Source organism: Papio anubis, chromosome 19, assembly GCF_008728515.1.
Source record: "Papio anubis isolate 15944 chromosome 19, Panubis1.0, whole genome shotgun sequence".
Lineage (NCBI taxonomy): Eukaryota > Metazoa > Chordata > Mammalia > Primates > Cercopithecidae > Papio > Papio anubis.
The window spans coordinates 56,963,702-56,986,816 of NC_044994.1; the positions used below are offsets into that span (position 1 = coordinate 56,963,702).

Sequence of the window (23,115 nt, forward strand, 5' to 3'; positions counted from 1 at the left end):
TATCTTTCTTGTGCATATCTTCTATTATTTTTGCCAAAAATATAACGTAAAAAATACCACAAGTACAATTCCATAGAATAAGTGTAGGATGTGTAGAGTACATAGAAGGTATAGAAACTGTGATGATAGTAACATGGATCCTCCTAGAGCATCCCAGGTTAAGACACTTGCCCCAAGAATGAATGAGAAGCTTTTCTGGCCTTCTGAACCTGACTCTGATTCTTCTTAAGGACAACCAAAGCAGAGTCTCAGGCTTCTCAACTAACAATGCCAAAAGATGATGGAGACCAATCTCACAAGCAGAACCCCTGCCCAGACCCCTGCCCTGGGCCAGGCATTTTGTAGAAGCCACCTTTCTTGCTCTCTTCCTACTGTACTCTTCCTGGAGGTCAAGGGGATATGCCTTTCCAGAACCTACTCCATTCTCCTCTGTTAGACTATGGTCCAGAACTCCAAATTCTGGACCCAAAGTCTCCAAACCGGTTTCCACAGCTTGCAGAGGCCTCTCCCTGTCTGCCATTTGGAGAGTGGGCTGAGCTGCTGTTTGCTTATCTTTTGTTCTGAGGAATAGCCAAAGGGTGGCTACTGTGGCAGCTACTAGGTGGTGGTGGAAGAAGCTTGCAAGTTACAGTGCATTGTCCACTGGCCCACACACCTGGCCCCTCTTGGTTCAGGCCAGAGTTGACAGCGAGAAGAGAAGATGGAAGTTCTGTGGATCCCAGGCTTTTGTTTGCACCCTTGTCCCAGGTGTAAATGTTAGGAATGAGCATGATCAAGATGCTGCACCTGAAGAAGCTTAATTTAAGGAAAAAATGACTGTGGAGCACACCTCACCTCATGTTTCTTCAGAAGTCGGATTTATTCTTTCACTCTTCCTTTACATTTCTTATTTATGGAACAAATATTTATTCAAAACCACTCTGTGAGCTTATGAGATGGCATGGTAAGAAATCTAAAAATATATGAGATATAGGAGCAACACTGTGAAGCTGTGGGCTCCTGGTAACCAGGGGAAGATGGGTTTTCAGAAGGACCAAGTGGTCAGCAGAGATATTGTCATGCAGTCTCAGAATATGCAGATTAAAGTGTCGTCAGTAGCTCAGAGGAGGGAAATGATTAGGTCTCTGGCAGGAGAGGTCCCAAGAAATGGCACAGGCAGAAGTGAGGTTGGAGTGAGTTAAAAAGTGAGCAATGGTGAATGAGGGCCTGGAACTGGTGAGTCGAGTTTACTCTTGAGGATTTTTTCAGTGAAGGTTTACAGGGAGATACTAAAGTGGCTGGAATGGGAGTTGGGATTAAGGCAGAAAGTTTTTTAAAAGGGGAGAGGTTTGACTTTGTTCAAAAGAAGCTGAGATCCCAAGGGTTTGGGGCACTGCAAAGTACACTGCGTTGCTTATAACACTTGCATTTGCATGAGGCTTGAGTCTTGTACAACAGGTTTTATTTCGGTAACAAAATGTCTGCCTCCAGGTTTAGCAATTGGGCAATTTCTAGACAGCTAATCAATACGACTGCGCCCCCCACCCTGCTCTCCTAATTATGTAATTATCCACAGAGCTATTCCAAGAACAACTAGGCTGAGCTCTTTTCTCCCCACATTTAGCTGGTAGAGTTCTATTCCCTAAGCAGACTTATTTGCTCCCTAAATTTTAATTTATTAACTGTTTCACCTGAAAGCAATCACCTTTGCAGTCAATTCCCCAAATAAAACATCTGCCTTTTCAATTCAGACAGCTATAAGTGAAGAAATACACCAGGGGAGGAGAATTATGTTCTCTTTTAGAAAGCAGAGATGTTTACAAAGACACAAATTCTGGCCCCAGCCGCCTGGTTTGCATCATGAATGAGCTTGCATGGGTGCTGTGAAAAAGTGAGGCCCATTAGCCTCTTTCCTCCTGCTCAGCTGTGAAGAGTCTGCTTCTGCTCCTGTTTCTCAGTCTTGCCTCTTGTATTAATTGACCTTTTACAGAGGTTACTTGAGACCTGCAAGCTCTGAGGTCATTAGTTCTCACAGTGCTTTGTTTATCTGTAGCATCTATTTGCATGCCATTTGTGGTTTCAACATGCTTTAAAATAATTTCTATCTTGAGGCCCTAACGTGCCTTTCTTTGAGTTTGTTAGGGAGGCTTCAGAGACGGATGAGATTCCTGCCAACTTTTCTGCAAACCTTGTTCCAAGTACAGAAGTCTGAGGGCAAAACGTGGATGGACACCTTACACTAGGTAATATTTTTATCTCTCCTAAGAAGTGTGCGTGAGGCAGACACTGAAGAAGATGAAAATGTACTATTAATGTACTGAGGGTGTTTTTCCTGAATATTTGAGCCCTTCAGAGGTTTGGTTTTTAGCCATCGCTGGCAAACAAAGCAGTGGAGACCCTAAGTAATAGAAACCATTCAGAGTTCCCTAGGTCCTGCCTGTTTCCAAACCTCTTCTGCTTATAGGAGCTCAGCAATGAGCACTATAGAGCTGTTTGCAATTATAATTCCTGAAAAAGGAACAAGTGCAGACCAGGTCCTGAGGCTTCCCTGGGCAGACTTCTCTCACTCTGCCACGTGCCTATCTGTACTTCTCTTGTCAAAGAAGTGAGCAGGAAACAAAATGAGCCCCTAAAAGGTTGTTCTCTTTCTTGTGAAGGAAAAAAATAAAGCTTTCTGTGATGACGAACCACTCAAGCAGCCCACACAGCAGCACTGTGCAAGGCAAAGAAGAATGGAAACTTTGGTGGAGCAGAGGTGTTTCAGGAAGTATTGAGGAGAATAGAAAAATGTATCTGTGCTAAGAAAGGTCTAGATGAGGCCCCTTATCCCGTTAAGCAATGATGGTTTGTAAATCAGCCCAGGACTTTGGAGGATAGAATCCCACAGGGTCACAGGATTCTTTTCAGGGAATCAAAACATTGGCTTTGGAGCGTAACTCCACTTAACCATGCAGAGCAAAAAGAAAAAAGCTGCAATTTCATATACCAGAGGTTCCATGAAGTATATATTGGATGTGAAACAAAGCAGCTGGTTCTAGGTATAAAAGCAAAAGGAAGGGAAAAACCAACGGACTGTGTGTTAATTTACTCTGGAACTGATTAACAACAGGTGCAGGTGAAAATCATCACTACCTCCTACAGTGTGTTTTATTACTGGAAATTATCAAAAGTTTCACAATTTCCTTATGGATGCTATGCTTGAGTAAAAAAGTTTTTTTAAAGTTTTATAACATTTTAAGTCTATACAAACAGAGTGTTTAAAGAGCTATTTTACAAAAAGAAAAAGAGAAATGCTGTAGTCAAATAACTTGGAACAAGGGCCTTTACTTCCTTCCATCAAATTCAGAAAACAGAGATTTGTAACTTGCGATAAATGACAGAACACAGTTAAACTTAATCGTATTTGTTGTCTTTACCTCACGTTGGTTAGTCAGGGACTAGGCAAATTGTTTAGTTAGATAAATATTCGATATCTTTCAGCTTTCTCATCAGCACAGAGAAGGCAACTTACATACATTTCCTGAATGAACCAAGTATATTATATCCAAGTTATTCTTTCATAGTTGCTTTTCAATTAAAGATAATTTTCTTCTTAAGAGGAGACCTATGCTTCTGATTTCTGATTTCGCCCCTCAGAGAGGTGGCTTACACTATTCTATTTCCATATTACCAATGCTGCCTACATCACATTCTCTTCAGAGCTCAGGGCTTGCTTTCTCAGGTGACAATTTCAGAATGCAGCGCTATGCTTTTCATTACCTTTTACTTCCATTTCTGCATTAAGAAACAGAACATCCCAATATCCACTTAGTGTAATGATTGTTTGTAACTCAAAGGATAAATGGTTGAGTGAATGGATACCCCATTCTCCACGATGTGCTCATTTCACATTGCATGCCTATATGAAAACATCTCATGTACCCCATAAATATATACACCTATCATTTACCGACAAAAATTTAAGCAAAACAAAACAAATATCCACTTAGAGTGTAAGGAATTGGTTTACCTCTCTGAAGGAATTTTTTTTAACTATATATTCTTTTTGAGATGGAGGTTTGCTCTTGTTGCCCAGGTTGGAGTGCAGAGGCAGGATCTCAGTTCACTGCAACCACGCCTCCTGGCTTCAAGCAATTCTCCTGCCTCAGCCTCCTGAGTAGTTGGGATTACAGGCACATGCCACTATGTCTGGCTAATTTTTTGTGTTTTTAGTAGAGACAGGGTTTCATCATATTGGCCAGACTGGTCTCGAACTCCTGACCTCAGGTGATCCACCTGCCTCAGCCTCCCAAAGTACTGGGATTACAGGCGTGAGCCACTGCACCCAGCCTCTCCGAGGAATTCTGGAGCACAAACTCAAAGCCCGCACCAAGCATTAAAGCATGGGGTATAGAAACTTGTCAGTAGCTTTCTAGAAAAGTTTTAGTTACTTCTCCACTTCCAATTTGCTTTTACCTTCAAGCAAGTCAGATTATTTCTGCGTTAGTGCTATACTCACTCCAACCTAGCACTCACAGTACTGAGTGAACATTACATGTTTAATTCCCATCCCCCCACCAGATTCCAGGTTACACAAAGGTAGAGGGTCATTTTATTCTTGTTTATTTTGTTATTTACAGTGCCTTGAACATTGTGAAGTGCTTGGTAATTTGCTGAATCACAATGAAGCAACTACTCTTCCCAAATTAAAGAAGGACTGTGTACATTCTCCTAGAGTATTAGACCTGGAAGTCTCTAAAAATCATCTTATTGAACTATATTAAAGTCCTTGTCTGCTAATGCCAACACCTCTACCCTGTCTGGTTTGTTTCTGCTGACTCTGTTGAGAGTTTCCCACTCAACCCATCTCCTGTGTATCATATTGTTTAGCTGCTTTGCTCATTTGTTTTTTTTTTTTTTTTTTTTTTTTTTGTTTTTTTTTTTTTGAGACAGAGTCTCGCTCTGTCCCCCAGGCTGGAGTGCAGTGGCGCGATCTCGGCTCACTGCAAGCTCCGCCTCCCGGGTTCCCGCCATTCTCCTGCCTCAGCCTCCCGAGTAGCTGGGACTACAGGCGCCCGCCGCCTCGCCCGGCTAGTTTTTTGTATTTTGTAGTAGAGACGGGGTTTCACCGTGTTAGTCAGGATGGTCTCGATCTCCTGACCTCGTGATCCGCCCGTCTCGGCCTCCCAAAGTGCTGGGATTACAGGCTTGAGCCACCGCGCCCGGCCTGCTTTGCTCATTTGTAATTCTTGATTGTCTGCTGCACACTGGAGCCTAGTCTGGATTTTGTTTCTTCTTTTAAAGAGTTTTGTTTTGCGTTGTGGAAGTTCCTTAATTTATGGCAGATGAGCTGAATTCTCCCAGGGCTTGTTGTTAAACTTTAAGATGAGCCTAGGACACTTTTGTTCTCAGTTTTGTTCCACTTTACAGTTTTACACATACCATTTGCTAACACTGAATGCCTTCTTCATTTTCTTTTTTGCAAAACTCAGGTTAAATTATATCTGTTCAATGGTGGTCTGTTCCCTGATTCTCAATAAAAAATGTAAATAAGGATGCCATGGGGTGTTATAGAACGACCACAGGATTTAGATGCAAAGGATCTGAGTTTCAGTCTGAGCTTTACCAATTTCTCACTCAGAATTTTAATCATCTCTGTTATGAAATGGGCAGTGTGTACCTAACCTATTTCTCGCTTAAGATTTAAATTAGACAATATTAAAATGCAATTTGCATTATAATGTTTTATACTAAAATGAAAACTGCTCCGTAAACATTCTTAAGATATTTTTCCTCTCTTGTATGTATTTTGAATATCCAACAATATTTCAAGCTCCTTGTGGGGAAAGTTCAATCTCTCATTGTTTTTTCCTTCTGGAGGTACTGGAGTGTCTAGTATTTTACAGTAGATAGCCAACAGATTCAATGAACTCACTCTGGGGAAATGTCTGAGTTTTAAGTGAATAAATCTCTTCTTAATATTACAGTATCATTATTCTTTGTTATTCATGACTAGAGCACAAAAGCATAGAAAAATCAAATATTAAGTGTGTTTGATTTTTAATATTTTTAATATTAAGTGTATCAAAAAATTCTGTTTTTTTGATACAATATTCTGTTATAGAGACTCTAAAATATGAAATCTGGCAAATAATGGGGTTTACTAACTTAATAACATAACATTTTCACACCAATAGCAGCTTCTGAGTAATCTTATGCTGTGTGTGTGCATGTGTGACTTCTGAGTAACCGTATGCTCTGTGTGTGTGTGTGTGTGACAAGGAACAACCAATCCGGGCTAGAATAGAGAATCAATATTGACAAATTGAATTGATTTTGGATTTGACTTCCCACCACTTATTCCATATCTAACCCACTCAGTCCATCCAGCTTACTTCTACGTTTTGTACCCCACCCTCACCAGCACCTGTGCTTGTTTCCTTGTGTAGGTCTCAATTATTTGAAGGCAAATATCATTTCCAAGTTGCAAGTTAAAAATCTTCCAGTAACCTCATTGTAACTGGCATAACATATACTCTTCTAGCTGATCTTAATAGTTCTAATGAAATATTAGTGCATTTTATTTATTTACTCACAAATGCCATCATAAATACAATTAATAAGTTTGTCTCTTTCAGATATGTATTTGAGGAGAACAGGGGTTGATTTCTTGAGTCTGCTTGGTTCAGCAAGTTTGGATTGGCTAAGGTACTGGCCGTATCCTCATTTTGTCTTGGTGGGCTAGGAGGGGGTTCTGCTCCCTTGGCTTAACATGGCTCTGTGTCTGTTGGGTGGGGCTCAGGGTTATGCTGTCCTAGTAGCTGAGACCCTAACAGTAGCTGCCCTTAGTTCAGTCCCTCTCCCACAGTGCCTTGGTGGCTGTATCTGGAGCAACCAGACACAGGAACAGGTTTAACAGCTCCAAGGCTTTCATCCCTGCTGACCCTGTAGGTCAAGCTCTCCTTATCCCACAGAGCCTCTTCTCAGTACCTCTCACCCTCATACAACATTACACAAAGGTATGGGACCCTGGCCACTAGAGACTCCCAGCCCCTCTCCCACCATTATGCTCTTTCATACGAGGTGAGGGCCACTTGGCATAGCCAGCAGGTGGGCTCTGGGGGCAGACCGCCTGCCTGTGAGGTCCCACTCTCAGCCTAACTGGCAGTGTGACCTTGGCCTGAGCCCCAGGTTCTTCATTTGTAACATACTTATAATATTCCTTCCTACTTCAAAGGAAGGAGTTCCTTTGATCTAATATTTGATGAGTCTATGCACATAAAGTACCTAATACAGTTCCTGGCATACTCAGACCGTGGAATAAATTATAACTGTTCTATTTCTCTCTCCATATTACATGTAGTTATATTTCTCCATGGTCTGGCTTAGCGTGTTCCTGTAATCACTGCTGCTTCCACCTCACAGGCTGAAGAGAACAAGTGAAAACCAAGTCCAGCAGACCTTTTGGGAAACAAAAGCGTTATGCTTGAACCGTGGATGCCACATCTCAATGTTTATAGGCATGGACATAAACGTGGAGAAGATGGGGATACAGATTTTCACATCACTTCAGTGAGGCCAGACATGCACCCTGTCTTGCATGCTTTTGGGCATGCACAGAATAAAAAGTGAATGTCCTTTGCTACTTGAGCTATTTTAATTTGGGCATAGAAGCTTTTCCTTTTTGGATATTTTGTCCAGAAATGGCTATTTGCTCACCGGGTGAAGTACGTAGTCTTGAAAGTTATTTTTCCAGAAGTGAGCTTAGATTTGGATTTATTCACAGTTGTTCCTTCCCTAACTCACTTCATAGCTAAAGACACAATGCTGAGGCAGGCAGATGGTTGACAGAGGAGCAGGTTTGTACCGTAAGCACTGTTTGCCTCTGCATTGAGATTTAACACCAAATTTCATGAAGTGATGTTCCTTTACGAACTATTCATAGTCAAATTATTTCACTGCTTTCACTTTCAGTTTCCTTATCTCAAAATGGAATAAATAATGCTGTATGAGATAGAATAATGCCCAACCCCCAAGATGTCCCCATTCTAATCCCCAGCACCTAAGAATATGTTACCTTATATGGAAAAAGAGACTTTCCCGATGTAGTTAAATTGAGGATCTTGAGATAAGGGGATCATCCTGGTTTTGCTAGTGGAGCCTACTGTAATCACAGGGTTTTTATAAAGAAAAGGAAGGACAGAAGAGTGAGAGTGAGAGGAGGACATGTGATGACAGGAGCAGAGGTCTCAGGGATACAAGGAAGAAGCCATGAGCCCAGAAGTGTAGGCAGCCTCTAGAAGCCAGGAAAGGCAAGGAAACAAATTCTCCCCCAGAGCCTCCAGAAACGAACGTAGCCCTGTTGATGCAGTGAATTGGGACTCCTGACCGCTATAGATATAACACATTTATGTTGTACACCACTAAGTTTGTGATCATGTTACAGTAGGTGGCTAGTCTTTTATGAGCAGGCAGGAAAGGGCAACAGCCCCCCACCCCCCACCCCCACACACCAGACGTGTCCGGTGACCACCAGGTGATGGTCAGGAGGTTGTTAACTGTCTCGCTAAAGTAATAATTAGTCACAGCTGATACCAGGGAGAGACCAGCTCCTAATAGATAGAAAACACCTGAAATAGATAGAAAACACCTGAAATAGGTGATCAGCCGCTGCTGGATAAGATCTCAGGGGTTGGGAGAAGTGACGCAAGACCCCGGAAGTCGGCCGACGTATAAAACCCCAGGTCAAAAGGTCAAACTGTGCATTTGTCTTTCGCGTCTGCTGCTTGGCTCTCTTCCGAGCGTACTTTCATTCCTGCTCTAAAACTTGCCTCAGTCTTTCCTGCCTGATACCCCTCAACCGAATGCCTTCTTCTGAGGAGGCAAGAATTGAGGTTGCTGCCGACCTGACGTGGATTTTCCACCGCTAACACATTTGGGCGTCGTGTGACTCAGGTACGTTTGGCGGCTAACAATAATTTGTTGTAGCAGCAACAGGAAATTAATACCATAATGCCTAACTTGGAGTTTGTAGGGAAGATGAGAGGTAGTATATGTTAAGCATGTAGTAGATGTTCCGGAATACCATCATCACGTTTCCTGTGCACACCTAAGCCTGATAATAGAACTCCCTGGTCTGAATGTAATAGGTACGTTTCCAAAAATAATAGCATTAACACGTGCATAGTATTTTATAGTTTATAAATAATACTACTTCATGGACATTACTGAATTAGAATATCATAAGGTTTCTGTGGAAATTATGTAAATTAGAACTGTAAAAATAAAATTATCAAATTCAGAGTAAAAGTCTAATAAAACGCCCTATTCTACACAGGAGGAACCATGGATTTCGGAGATTTTGGCCTCCTGCAGTCATAAGGTAAGTGCTGGAATGTGATTCCAGTGTCTCAATTCAGGATTTTTTTCCCCCCACTGTATTTTGTTGTAAGCCTCACATTTCTGTTGTTCCTACTTGTGACTAAAACCTGGCTGATAGGTTCCTTTTCATCCGTACCCCACTTTTTTTTGAGAAGGTAAAATTTCAAAGAAAAAGAAAATAGTTTCAATTTTCCTTTCTCCTCTCAACTTCATGCCTACATCCTAAACAACAAAAAAAGTTTCCTTAGTGTTTTCATTCTTTTCTTTCAGATTTTTTTTGAAACCTTTCTAAACTTGAAAGTGCCATTCCTTCACTCTTAAGTATCACATATTTGCAGAACACAAAACAGCTAGGGTTAGAGAATTCTGACTTGTGTTCTGTTACTTCCCTGCCTATACACATTTATGAAACAATTCACTCAACCTCGCTAAGTTTAACCTCCCCCTCTGAAAATCGAATAGCATTGCTATATTACTCTGAAATGTTATTTTCAGAATAACAGCTTCAAATGGTTAGAAAGCTTTTAAAACATTCCTCTTCCATTTAAATGCATGCTTCAAACCAGGCTTCCAAATGTCCAGTGATTCAAAAACACCTTTAGGTAATATCCTCAAAGTAAATTCCAGCCATTGATTGACAGAAATGAACTCCTAGGGTGTTGAAATATACATCTACCCTTTATTGCCACATCCACTCAAGCACTTTACAATGTGAAGTCAAATCTATTAGAATAGCCCTTTGGACATGTTTGTCTTGTTGGATTCAGGATGTATTCATTTCTGGCTGCCAAGGGTGTAGTTTGCTTCTCTTTAGGGTGCTCAGTTTGAACTGACATCTGTTACGGATACTGTCTGACTAACGAAGCCTTTTTATTTTCTTAAAGCATGATGTGACCCAGGGCAGTACAGGGATGAAAAATAAATAATAATAAGACAAAGACCAAGATTTCACACCAAAATAAAATTTTAAAGGAATGCATGATGTATTATTTTCATTAGAATTCAGGAACGTGGAGTGTAGATGCTGTGTTCTGTTAATCCTTAAATCAGGTTTTCTCTAGGTCCGTGCATGTAGCCCTGTTGGGAGCCCCAGCTGTGACTTATCAGCTCTGTCCCCTTTCACAGGGAAGATCAGAGGTTTGAGCTCTTTGGTGAATTTCCCCTGAGGGATAAAGTGGCTAGTTATGCAGAATAAATTAAACAGCCTGGGAAATAAAAAAAGGCTATCGCCATTGTGATGATTCCATTTAGTGTGGCAAATTTGATTTCAGAAGCAGCACAGAGGTGTGAAGTCAAAGGTTAATCTGCCACAGACCGAGCCCCTGTACCCAGCAAGTGATTAGTTATTGGCTGGGCTTGTCAGAACACTAGGGAAGCACCCGCTGTCTAATGTCTTACCTCGTGAACTTTGTATTCCTAGACTTTTCAGATATTTAGGGTTCAGGTAGACGACATCACCCTAAAGAGGAAAAGCCTAGTGAGTATTTGTAGACAGACAGTTGATTATATTAGTCCTAATTGGCAACTGCAAACACTCTTCTATTCTTTTAAATTATGTAACATGTTCACATTTTATCCTCATAAAAAATACCTTGAGGTGATGGAATAACCCTGTTGTATAGACAAGGAAACTGAGAATTAGAAACTTTGGAGAACTTTCCTGAGATCATTAAGATGATAAGTAGAAAAGGCTTATAACATGTTTAGCCCTGACTCTTTTGCCCTGCTTGCTACCCAATAATCTCATCATTAAACACTGAAAATAAAAGGCGCCCTGAAATATTTCTCTACTATAAAGAATAATACAATGAAATGTCAAGTTTATCCTTTACTCATGCATTTTCCTTACACATCACAAGTGAAACTAAAAAATAGTTGAGGCACAACAGTATCATCCAGCCACTGACACAGGATTTTAGAAAATAGATACTTGAGATAATTTGCAAGGTTTAGATTTAAATCCCTGAAGCGGGGACTTTGCCTTGTTTACATTGTATCCCCAATTTAATAATAAGCCAATAGAACACCCACAGCTTCTTTCTGATCATAGGCGTGACAATAACTCATTTGATCTATACATTCTTGAAAGGCAACATTCAATTTTCCAGGGAAAGGCCAACTTGGGATAAATGACAGTTTGAGGGGAAAAAATCAGAATATATATTTTCAAATGAGATAATGCTTGTACCTCAAATGCGAGGTCTTCTCTCATAGCAACTTAGGGTCACTGGTGTGCACTAGTGTAGACTCAACTGATCACACAATCAGCCCAAGGAGGCATAAGACAATGATAAAGAAAAATGTAAAGAACCTTATATGGAAATATCATAGAGGTCCCAACACTGAGACAACATAGAGTCTGGGTAGAAAATATGCTAGCAAACTTAAAAGCCAGAGTGCAGCCTTAGGCAATGCATTTTGAGTGAGGGTACAGATTCTCAAAAAGTAAAAGGCACTGTGAAGTGAAGCTTCAGTCATATGCAAAATCACCTGTTTGATCTTTTAGTCATCTGTGCATAAAGATAGTATTTACTCTCAGTACCAGCACTTTGGCCCAAAACAGTAAGTTATGGGGGTATGGAAGAGACAGTGAATAAAATATGGCTCTGACCTCACTTCGGTAGTAAGTTCAACAAGCAAAATGATCAGCTATACTGTAACTTGATTGCTATTTTAACAGAGGCAGAAAAGGGCCAACTCTGATTGTTGAGTTAAAAATGATTTGTTAACAAGGTAATCCTTGACTTGAAATTTGGGGAAGAATATTATTTTGTAACAGGAAGAAAGAAAAGAAAGGTCTTTCCAGAGAGAAAGTGGAGTCGTTGCAAATATTAGGAGGATGGCAGGAAATAGCATGTTTGGGTTATATCCCATTTTGGGAGTTCATTGTCCATTTTAAGAATGGAATTAAAAACAGACCCCTACCCAGAAAAATGCACATATCTACTTCTTAATCGATATTTAAAATATAATTTAATGGGCATTATAGTATTAAGTGAGATTTACCAGTTCTGTTGGAACAACATAGTGCATATTAAATTAGTCTTCTAATAGTAGTCAGACTCTAGTACTGACTGCCATCGGAAATGGACACAATTATTTTGCTTTTTTAAGTCCTCATTTCATCATGTAAGACACATTTACTGCACAACAGCCTTAGATTGAGAGGACACCTTTTAGTCAGATTATTTTTCAAATTCAGGGCAATCATTTTTTTCTCTTCATCAGAGAATTTTATGGTTTTCTTTTTATTCTCCCCTGTTCACTTTGGGCTGTTTGCATTTGTAATATGTGCAAGAGCAACATCTGTCTCCAAGTGACTTCCTGTGTTCACTATTCGTTGAAGCAATGAAGCATTCGAAATGCAAGAACATTTCTCAAAACGTTGTTGCTAGTTAATAATTCTTCATGCTCGGAATGTTGCATCTCTTGCACCTTGAGTCTATTAATCTTGAGAATAACACGAGTTACATGATTCTCATTATGTGCCCTTAAAGAATACAACAGAAAGTGAGGTGAGGAAAGGAGGGAATTCAGTCAAGAGTGTCTAATTGGACCTTTCGGCAAACGTTTTTTGGGGTGGTACTAAACTCAAGAAATAACTGTTAAAATGATATTTTATTTATTGGATTAAAAACTTCAATTGATATGCCAGTCTCAGGAACAAAGGTAATAGTCTGAAAAACCAGTAAAAGATTATTCTAGTAGAAAAATAAAATTGGCCCAAAACCACATAAAAAAGATACTTAACCTCAACAGTAGTTGAAAATAATAAAAAATAGCAAATGGAAATGCTATTTTTCATCTAACGGATTCTAAACATGAGAAGTGAAGGATGATAACTAGTACTTTTTAGGAAGAGTGAAACAGTATAAATGGGTATAAGTTTTTTGAAGGGCAAATTGGCAAATTATGCCAAAATTATAGGGAAAAAAATATATTGGCTTAGTAAGACCTCTTTTTAGAATTTATCATCAGGAAGCATTATATACTTATAAAAATGTTTGTACAAAAATATTCATTGTCAAAATCTTTAACATATTGAAAATTGGGAACTAAGTTTCTTACAATATGATTTGCTAAATATGTTACATGGGTTTATACAGTAAAAGATGCTGCAACTATTTCACATGAAATATACATGTGTATTTACTGTCATAGAAAGGAATTTACAATGTTAATTTTGAAATAGTAAATTGTTAACTGAAAAATATTGTCCTCAAATATGAATATAATCTGTTTAAAAATTAATGTTTTACAGGAAAATGTTTAGGAGTATGTATAGCAGAATGTCAATAGTTGTTATCTCTGGATGATAGGATTTTAGGTAACTTTGTATTGCTTATCTGTATATTTTCAGCTTTCTAAATGGGTATTTGTGTAATGAGAAATATGGAAAGTATATAACAGGACAACAAAAAAGATAAATGTAGTTTATTTAATATTTTATTAGATAACCTGAGTATAGATACAATTTAACTGTGAATATTTTTAAGTTAATTTTTCTTCACTTGTCACTTGATACGTTTTCTTCCCCTTTATCTCAGGGAAATACTATAGTATATTAAGCAAAGTAAAGGAGCAGATGTGGATGAAAAGTCTGTGATAAATTCCATGTGCAGAAGCTGTGGAGCACATCTACAATGGCGTATTGGCCAATTCAACACTCAATTAACAGAAAATTTGCAATCTGGTCTAAATAAGTGTTCAAATAAAATGGCAATATGCCTTATATTGCCTCATAACTAAAAATGAAATTTCTTAAAAGAGATGAATAGAAGGAATCCTTTAAATTTCAACTTTTCTTCCAACTCTCAGTGGGGCCAGAAAATAATTTTAGTAACAACACACAGCTAAAATTTCATATAGAAATGGAATCATGCCCTAATTCTGTCATGAAAGGATGTAATGCCTCTGCCTCTGTGGCCCTCTGTCTGGTGAGTTGACCAAAATCAGACTTGAGTTTGATCACTTACTGTGTTCAATTCACAGGCATGTAATGAATGCCTCTGACATGCACAGTATTGTTTTAGACCCTTTAGATTCTTTAGGAGGATTAAAGTCTTGGTCATAGTCATTGTCAACAAGGAGTTAGGAACTGATTTGAAAGTAAGACTTACCTGTGAAACAGTATGTAGTGATAATGAGGTGTATGCTTTTATACTTCTAGACCACTGGTACAAACATTTAACAAGTGGTCAAGGAAGGATGTGGAGAGAAGAAGCTTGAGTGAATCATGACTCAAAGGATAAACTGGACTTAGAGATATGGAATGGAAGGGGGAAAAGCCAGTCCAAAAAGAGAACATGGTCACATGAGGAGTGAAGCATTTCTCTTTTTTTTTTTAACTTTTTATTTATTCATTTATTATTATTATACTTTAAGTTCTAGAGTACATGTGCATAATGTGCAGGTTTGTTACATATGTATATTTGTGCCATGTTGGTGTGCTGCACCCATCAACTCGTCATTTACATCAGGTATAACTCCCCCTCCCCTCCCCCCCCTCCCCTCCCCCCCTCCCCTCTCCCCATGATAGGAGGCCCCGAGCGTGATGTTCCCCTTCCCGAGTCCAAGTGATCTCATTGTTCAGTTCCCACCTGTGGGTGAGGGCATGCGGTGTTTGGTTTTTCTGTTCTTGTGATAGTTTGCTAAGAATGATGGTTTCCAGCTGCATCCATGTCCCTAGGACACAAACTCATCCTTTTTATGGCTGCATAGTGTTCCATGGTGTATATGTGTGTGCCACATTTTTCTTAATCCAGTCTGTCACTGATGGACATTTGGGTTGATTCCAAGTCTTTGCTATTGTGGCTAGTGCTGCAATAAACATACATGTGCATGTGTCTTTATAACAATGATTTATAATCCTTTGGGTATATATATATACCCAGTAGTAATGGGATGGTTAGGTCATATGGTACATCTCAGTTCTAGATCCTTGAGGAATCATATACTGTTTTTCACTAATGGTTGAACGGTTTACAATCCACCAACAGTGTAAAAAGTGTTCCTATTCTCCACATCCTCTCCAGCACCTGTTGTTTCCTGACTTTTTTAGCTGATTGCCATTCTAACTGGTGTGGTGGTATCTCATTGTGTTTTGATTTGCATTCTCTGATGGCCAGTGATGATGAGCATTTTTCACATGTGTCTGTTGGCTGTGAATGTCTTCTTTTTGAGAAATGTCTGTTCATATCCTTTGCCCACTTTTTCTGGGGTTGTTTGTTTTCTTGTAAATTTGTTTGGAGTTCTTTGTAGGTTCTGGATATTAGCCCTTTGTGTAGGGTGATGGGTACAAAATTTTCTCCCCATTCTGCCGGTTTGTTCACTCTGATGGTGATTTCTTTTGTATTGCGAAGCTCTTTAGTTTAATGAGATCCCATTTGTCAATTTTGGCTTTTTGCTGCCGTTGCTTTTGGTGTTTTAGACATGAAGTCTTTGCTTACCTATGTCCTGAATGGTACTACCCTAGGTTTCTTCTAGGGTTTTTATGGTATTAGGTCTAACGTGCAAGTCTCTAATCCATCTTGAATTAATTTTAGTATAAAAAGGAGTAAGGAAAGGATCCAGTTTCAGCTTTCTACTTATGGCTAGCCAATTTTCCCAGCACCATTTATTAAATAGAATCCTTTCCCCATTTCTTGTTTTCTCAGGTTTGTCAAAAGATCAGATGGCTGTAGATGTGTGTTATTATTTCTGAGGGACTCTGTTCTGTTCCATTGGTCTATATCTCTGTTTTGGTACCAGTACCATGTTTTGGTTACTGTAGCCTTGTGAATATGGTTTGAAGTCAGGTAGTGTGATGACTCAGCTTTGTTCTTTGACTTAGGATTGTCTTGGAGATGCGGGCTCTTTTTGGTTCCTTATGAACTTTAAACAGTTTTCCAATTCTGTGAAAACTCATTGGTAGCTTAGTGGGGATGGCATTGAATCTATAAATAACGGGCAGTATGGCCATTTTTTCACGATATTGATTCTTCCTATCCGCATGAGCATGGTATGTTCTTTCATTTGTTTGTGTCCTCTTTTATTTCACTGAGCAGTGGTTTGTAGTTCTCCTTGAAGAAGAGGTCCTTTATCCTTGTAAGTTGGATTCCTAGGTATTTGATTCTCTTTGAAGCAATTGTGAATGGAAGTTCATTCCTGATTTGGCTTTCTGTTACTGGTGTATAAGAATGCTTGTGATTTTTGCACATTAATTTTGTATCCTGAGACTTTGCTGGTTGCTTATCAGCAGGAAATTTTGGGCTGAGACAATGGGTTTTCTAAATATACCAATCATGTCATCTGCAGAGGGATTCTTTTCAACTGAATACCCTTGATTTCTTTCTCTTACAGTGCCTTGAAACTTCCAACACTATGTTGAATAGGAGTGGTGAGAGGGCATCTGCCAGTTTTCAAGGGAATTTTCAGTTTTTTGCCCATTCAGTGTGATATTGGCTGTGGAGTTTGTCATAAATAGCTCTTATTATTTTTGAGGTACGTTCCATCAATACCGAATTTATTGAGCGTTTTATGAAGGAGCTGTTGAATTTTGTCAAAAGCCTTTTCTGCATCTATTGAGATAATCATGTGGTTCTTGTCTTTGAAGTTCCTGTTTATATATGCTGGATTATGTTTATTGATTTGCGAATGTTGAACCTGCCTTGCATCCCAGGATGAAGCCCACTTGATCATGGTGGATAAGCTTTTGATGTGTTGCTGAATCTGGTTTATATTATTTTGTGAGGATTTTGCATCGATGTTCATCGGAATATTGGTCTAAATTCTCTTTGTTATTCTTGCCAGCCTTTGGTATTGGGATGATGTTGGCCTCATAAAATGAGTTGAGGAGGATTCCCTCTGTTTCTATTGATTGAATAGTTTCAGAGTGGCGCGCACGCGCGCTTAAATCGCTCTTCTGCGCCTCTGGTCAGAATTCGGCTGTGAATCATCTGGTCCTGGACTTTTTTGGTTGGTAGGCTATTAATTATTGCCTCAATTTCAGAGCCTGCTATTGGTCTATTCAGGATTCAACTTCTATTCCTGGTTCCCGAATCTTGGAAGGCCATAGTATCCGGAAATTATCCATTTCTTCTAGATTTTCAGTTTATTTGCGTAAGAGGTGTTTATATTATTCTCTGATGGTAGTTTGTATTTCTGTGGGGTCAGTGGTGATATCCCCTTTATCATTTTTATTGTCTATTTGATTCTTCTCTCTTTTCTTCTTTATTAGTCTTGCTAACGGTCACAATCAATTTTATTTGATATTTTTCAGCTCCTTCCTGGTTGTTTTGGGAGGGTTTTGTGTCTCCTATCCTTCAGTTCACTCTGATCTTAGTTATTTCTTGCCTTCTGCTAGCTTTGGAATGTGTGTTTGCTCTTGCTTCTCTAGTTCTTTTAATTGTGATGTTAGAGTGTCAATTTTAAGATCTTTCTACTTTCTCTTGTGGGCATTTAGTGCTATAAAATTTCCCTCTACACACTTTTAAATGTCCCCAGAGATTCTGGTATGTTGTATCTTTGTTCTCATTGGTTTCAAAGAACATCTTTATGTCTCGCCTAGATTATGTACCCAGTAGTCATTCAGGGCAGGTTGTTCAGTTCCATGTAGTTGAGCGGTTTTGATTGAGAGTTTCTTAGTCCTGAGTTCTAGTTTGATTGCCTGTGGTCTGAGACAGTTTGTTATAATTTCTTTCTTGTACATTTGCTGAGAGTGCTTTACTTCAGCTGGCAGGTCGAATTTTGGAATAAGTGCGATGTGGTGCTGAAAAGAATATGTATATTCTGTTGATTTGGGGTGGAGAGTTCTATGGCTGTCTATTAGGTCCGCTTGCTGCGAAGTGAGTTCAATTCCTGGATATCCTTGTTAACTTTCTGTTGAATAAATCTAATGTTGACGGTGGAGTGTTGAAGTCTCCCATTATTGTGTATGGGGAGTCTAAGTCTCTTTATGAAGTCTCTAAGGACTTGCTTTATGAATCTGGGTGCTCCTGTATTGGATTGCATATATATTTAGGATAGTTCCAGCTCTTCCTGTTGAATTGATCCTTACCATTATGTAATGGCCTTCTTTGTCTCTTGATCTTTGATGGTTTAAAAGTCCTGTTAAGAGACTAGTATTGCAACCCCTGCTTTTTGTTCTCCATTTTGCTTGGTAGATCTTCCTCCATCCCTTTATTTTTGAGCTATGTATGTCTCTGCGTGTGAGATGGGTCTCCTGATACAGCAGACTGATAGGTCTTGACTCTTTATCAGTTTGCCAGTCTGTGTCTTTTGTTGGAGCATTTAGTCCATTTACATTTAAAGGTTAAGATTGTTATGTGTGAACTTGATCCTGCCGTATGACTTAACTACGTTTATTTTTTCTCGTTAGTTGATACAGTTTCTTCCTAGCCTAAATGGTCTTTACAAACATGGACGGTGTTTTGGGTGTTCCTTTCCATGTTAGTCTTCCTTCAGGGGTCTCTCTCTCTTGTAAGGCAGGCCTGGTGGTGACAAAATCTCTAAGCATTGCTTATGTATGAGATTTTATTTCTCCTTCATGAAACTTAGTTTGGCTGGATATTATGAAATTCTGGGTTTAAAATTCTTTTTTTTTTTTTTTTCCGAGATAGGTCTTGTGCTGTCACCCAGGCTGGAGTGCAGTGGTCGGATCCTGGCTCTGCAAGCTCGCCTCCCGGGTTCGCCATTCTCCTGCCTCAGCCTCCCGGTGCAGCTGGGACTACAGGTGCCCACCACCACTCCCAGCTAGTTTTTGTATTTTTTAGTAGAGACGGGGTTTCACCATGTTAGCCAGGATGGTCTCGATCTCCTGACAGAATCCATGCATCTCGGCCTCCCAAAGTGCTGGGATTACAGGCTTGAGCCACAGCCCGGCCTAAAATTCTTTCTTTAAGAATGTGTGTTGAATATCGGCCCCACTCTCTTCTGGCTTGGTTTCTGCCGAGGAATCTGCTCTCTGTTAGTCTGATGGGCTTCCCTTTGTGGGTGGCTTGACCTTTCTCTGGCTGCCCTTAAGATTTTTTCCTTCATTTCAACTTTGGTGAATCTGGCAATTATGTGTCTTGGAGTTGCTCTTCTCGAGGGTATCTTTGTGGCGTTCTCTGGCCATTTTCTGGATTTGAATGTTGGCCCTGCCCTACTGGGTTGGGAAGTTCTCCTGGATGATATCCTGAAGTGTTTTCCAACTTGGTTCCATTTCCCCTCACTTTTCAGGCACCCCAATCAGACGTAGATTTGGTCTTTTTCCCATACTTCTTGCAGGCTTTGTTCTTCTTTTCTTCTTTTTTCTTTTAGTTCTCTTCTCACTTCATTTCACTCATTGATCCTCAATCGCTGATACTCTTTTCTTCAGTTGATCGAGGTCGGTTACTGAAGCTTGTACATTTGTCACGTATTTCTCGTGTCATGGTTTTCATCATTTCATGTATGACCTTCTCTGCATTAATTACTCGCCATCAATTCTTCCCGCACTTTTTTCAGGATTTTTAGTTTCTTTGTGCTGGTGCGTAATTCACTCCTTTAGCTCTGAGAAGTTTGATGGATGAAGCCTTCTTCTCTCATCGTCAAAGTCATTCTCTGTCGCTTTGATCCGTTGCTGGCGATGAACTGCGCTCCTTTGTGTCCGGAGATCATCTATTTTTTGAATTTAGCTTTTTTCGCCTGCTTTCCCCATCTTTGTGGTTTTATCTGCCTCTGGTCTTTTGATGATGGTGATATACTGATGGGGTTTTGGTGCTCGGTGTCAACCTTCCTGTTTGATAGTTTTCCTGATCAGGACCCTCAGCCTGTGGGTCTGTTGGAGGTGCTTGAGGTCCCTCCAGACCCTGTTTGCCTGGGTCAGCAGCAGAGGCTGCAGAAGATAGAATATTTCTGAACAGTGAGTGTACCTGTCTGATTCTTTGCTTTGGAAGCTTCCTCTCAGGGGTGTACTCACCCTGTGAGGTGTGGAGTGTCAGACTGCCTAGTGGGGATGTCTCCCAGTTAGGCTACTCCGGGGTCAGGGACCCACTTGAGCAGAGTCTGTCCACTTCTCGAATCTCCAACCTCCGTGTTGGGAGATCCACTGCTTTCTCTTCAAAGCTGTCGAACCAGGAGTTTTGATCTGCAGAGGTTTCTGCTGTGTGTTTGGCGCCCTGTCCCCAGGGTGGAGTCTCCAGTTGAAAATGCAGAAATCACCGGTCTTCTGTGTAAACTGGCTGGGAGTTGGAGGAATGGGCTGTTCGACCCATCTTGCTCGCCCTCTCAACATTTCTCTTTATGTCTTAGTTTAGTTCTATGAGAATGTATGATGTGGGAGCTCCAAATTTAATGTTGACCAAGCTGGTTCTTCTCTTGGACTGGTGAATTGACAGGTAGAGAAATTGTATTCAAGGGTAAAATGTAATGTAAATAGTTGACTTTAAAATAAATTATGTACTCTGTTATGTTTTATTCATTCAGTAAACATATTTATTGAATGCCCAGCATGCCCCAGGAATTCTGCTGTGCACTGGCACTGCAATGGTAAACAGAAGATAGTTCTTTACTCCTGTAAAACTATTAAGAATAAGATTCTGATAAAGTTTTTTATGACTGCATTCATCTTTCACTGCATACATATAAAATGCAGTTTATTCTTAGAACAGTTTCACTAAAATAAAGTAAAAATTAATAAAAATGTATTTTATATGGTAATGTCTTTCAAATGAGTCCATTAGAGAAATAATAAATATGACTACATATTTTTTGCAAGTCTATGTTTTAGCCATATAATGTGGTGTGATGGCTCTCAACTATTTTTTTAATAGGCCCCACAGGCCCACAGTAAGAAATGTATTTTATATCAGGTCTCAGCACACCCACTTCCCACAAACAAATGGACACACACACAAATAAAATGAAACTATTATAAGAAAAAGTGAAATTATAAAGTGTGGGAAAAGATGGACTCTTTAATAAACTGTATTGGGACAACCTGTTATGCATATAGAAAAAAAATGAATTTTTCCTTACTTTACCCCACACAATAAAAGTAACTCTCATAATACTAGAACTTGCAAAATGAAAAAAATCAGCATTCTAAATTAGAGGGAATAAAGAAAAGTATATTAGTGAACTAACTCTGAGTTGCAGAAGATTTCTTAAACAACACATAAAAAGACACATCCTAAACTGGAAGACTAAAAAAAATGAGCAGCCTTCAAATTAAAACACATAAATAAACAAACTTGTGTATATCAATTGATAAAATGAAAAAAAAGAAAGGACAAACATGTCCACCGTGTTATGGACTAAATAGTTTTGTCCCCTCCTACAAAATTCATATGTCGAAGCCCTAACTCCAAATATAATGGTATTTGGAGGTGGGGTCTTTGAGGAGTAACGGTTTTGATGAGGTTTGGGGCCCCATGATGGGATTAGTGCCTTTATAAGAAAAGGAGGCTCTAGAACTTTTCCTCTCTGCCATGTGAGGATACAGGGAAAAGGTGGTCCTCTGCAAGTCAGGAAGTGGGTCCTCACCAAGAACCAGATCTGCTGGTACCTTGGTTTTAGACTTCAGAACTGTGAGAAATAAATGCCTGTTGTTTAAGCCCTACAATCTATGATATTTTGTTATAGCAACCTGAGTTAACTAATACATATTGCTTATAACCAGCTAGCATTAAAATAGAGAATATATGAAGATTTCTTCAACTTACAAAAGCAGCAACAATAACAAAAACCTTTATATAAAAAAAGAGAAAAAATATGAACAGGTGATTTACAGGAAATAAACTCACAAAAATGCCAACAAATACGTAAAACATGCTCAACTTCACTCATTATTTGGCAAATGAAAATTAAAACTACAGTGAGATGGCATTTCATAACTATTAGTTTGGTAAAGCCAGTTGACCATAGAGATATTGCTTAAAATATGGTATATGTGAACTCTCATACATTGCTGGTATAAAGATAAATCATACAAACAGCCCATTTAGGAAGAAATCTGGCCAAATGTAATGCTAGAGATACTTTTGCTTACATCCGTATGTAGACCTATAAATTTTTATTTCATCATAAAAGCAAAATGTGGGAAACAACTTAAATGCCTATCGATAGGAGAATGAATAATTAAATAATGGAACATCAAGCCTAGGAATACTATGCAGAAGTTCAAATGAATGAACTAGAGGTATATGCATTATTGGAGGTAAATCCCACAGAATAACTCCAAGTGATAAAAGCAAATCAAGAATATGTAAAGAAAAACATTTACATGCATATTTAAAATATGCCTATTGTACTATATTTTATATGAACACCAATATATTTATTACAAATGCATGACAAACTTCAAATCAGGAGATTGGTTACTGCTTATGTGAGAGGACCCTGAGACCATCCTCAAACTTGACGATTTGCTAGAAATCAGAACTCAGTTTTTATACTTATGGTTTATTACACAGAAATGACACAGATAAAAATGAGCAAAGAGAAAAGGCCTATGAGGATATGTCCAGGAGAAACCAGGCACAAGCCCCCAGGCATCCTCTCCCAGTGGAGTCACGTAGATGTGCTTAATTTTCCCGTCTGTAACGTATGACAACACATGTGAAGTGCTGTCAACCAGGAAGTCCACTTAAGCCTTATAAGTGCATGAGCTCCTGCATTAATGACCTCAGCTACTCAGATTCCAGCTCTCCAGGTGAAAAACAAGTTCTTACTATAAGTCATATTGTTAGCATAAACTATCTGATCTTACTGGTACACCTGGCTCAAGGCCTCAGGAATAAAAAAAAACCCACCCTTATGGGGAAGAATGTGCCA

At 39.3% G+C, this 23,115-nt stretch overlaps 1 long non-coding RNA gene across 2 annotated transcripts in view; it reads left to right on the top strand.

Annotated features, from left to right (window-relative positions):
- Positions 1–5,109: 5,109 nt before the first annotated feature.
- Positions 5,110–23,115, top strand: part of LOC108583129 — a 460,617-nt gene continuing 442,611 nt past the window's right edge. For both annotated transcript variants that reach the window (XR_004180100.1, XR_001897440.3), the window contains exons 1-2: positions 5,110–8,913; positions 9,296–9,340. This is a non-coding gene — a long non-coding RNA (uncharacterized LOC108583129). The remainder of the gene's footprint in view (positions 8,914–9,295; positions 9,341–23,115) is intronic.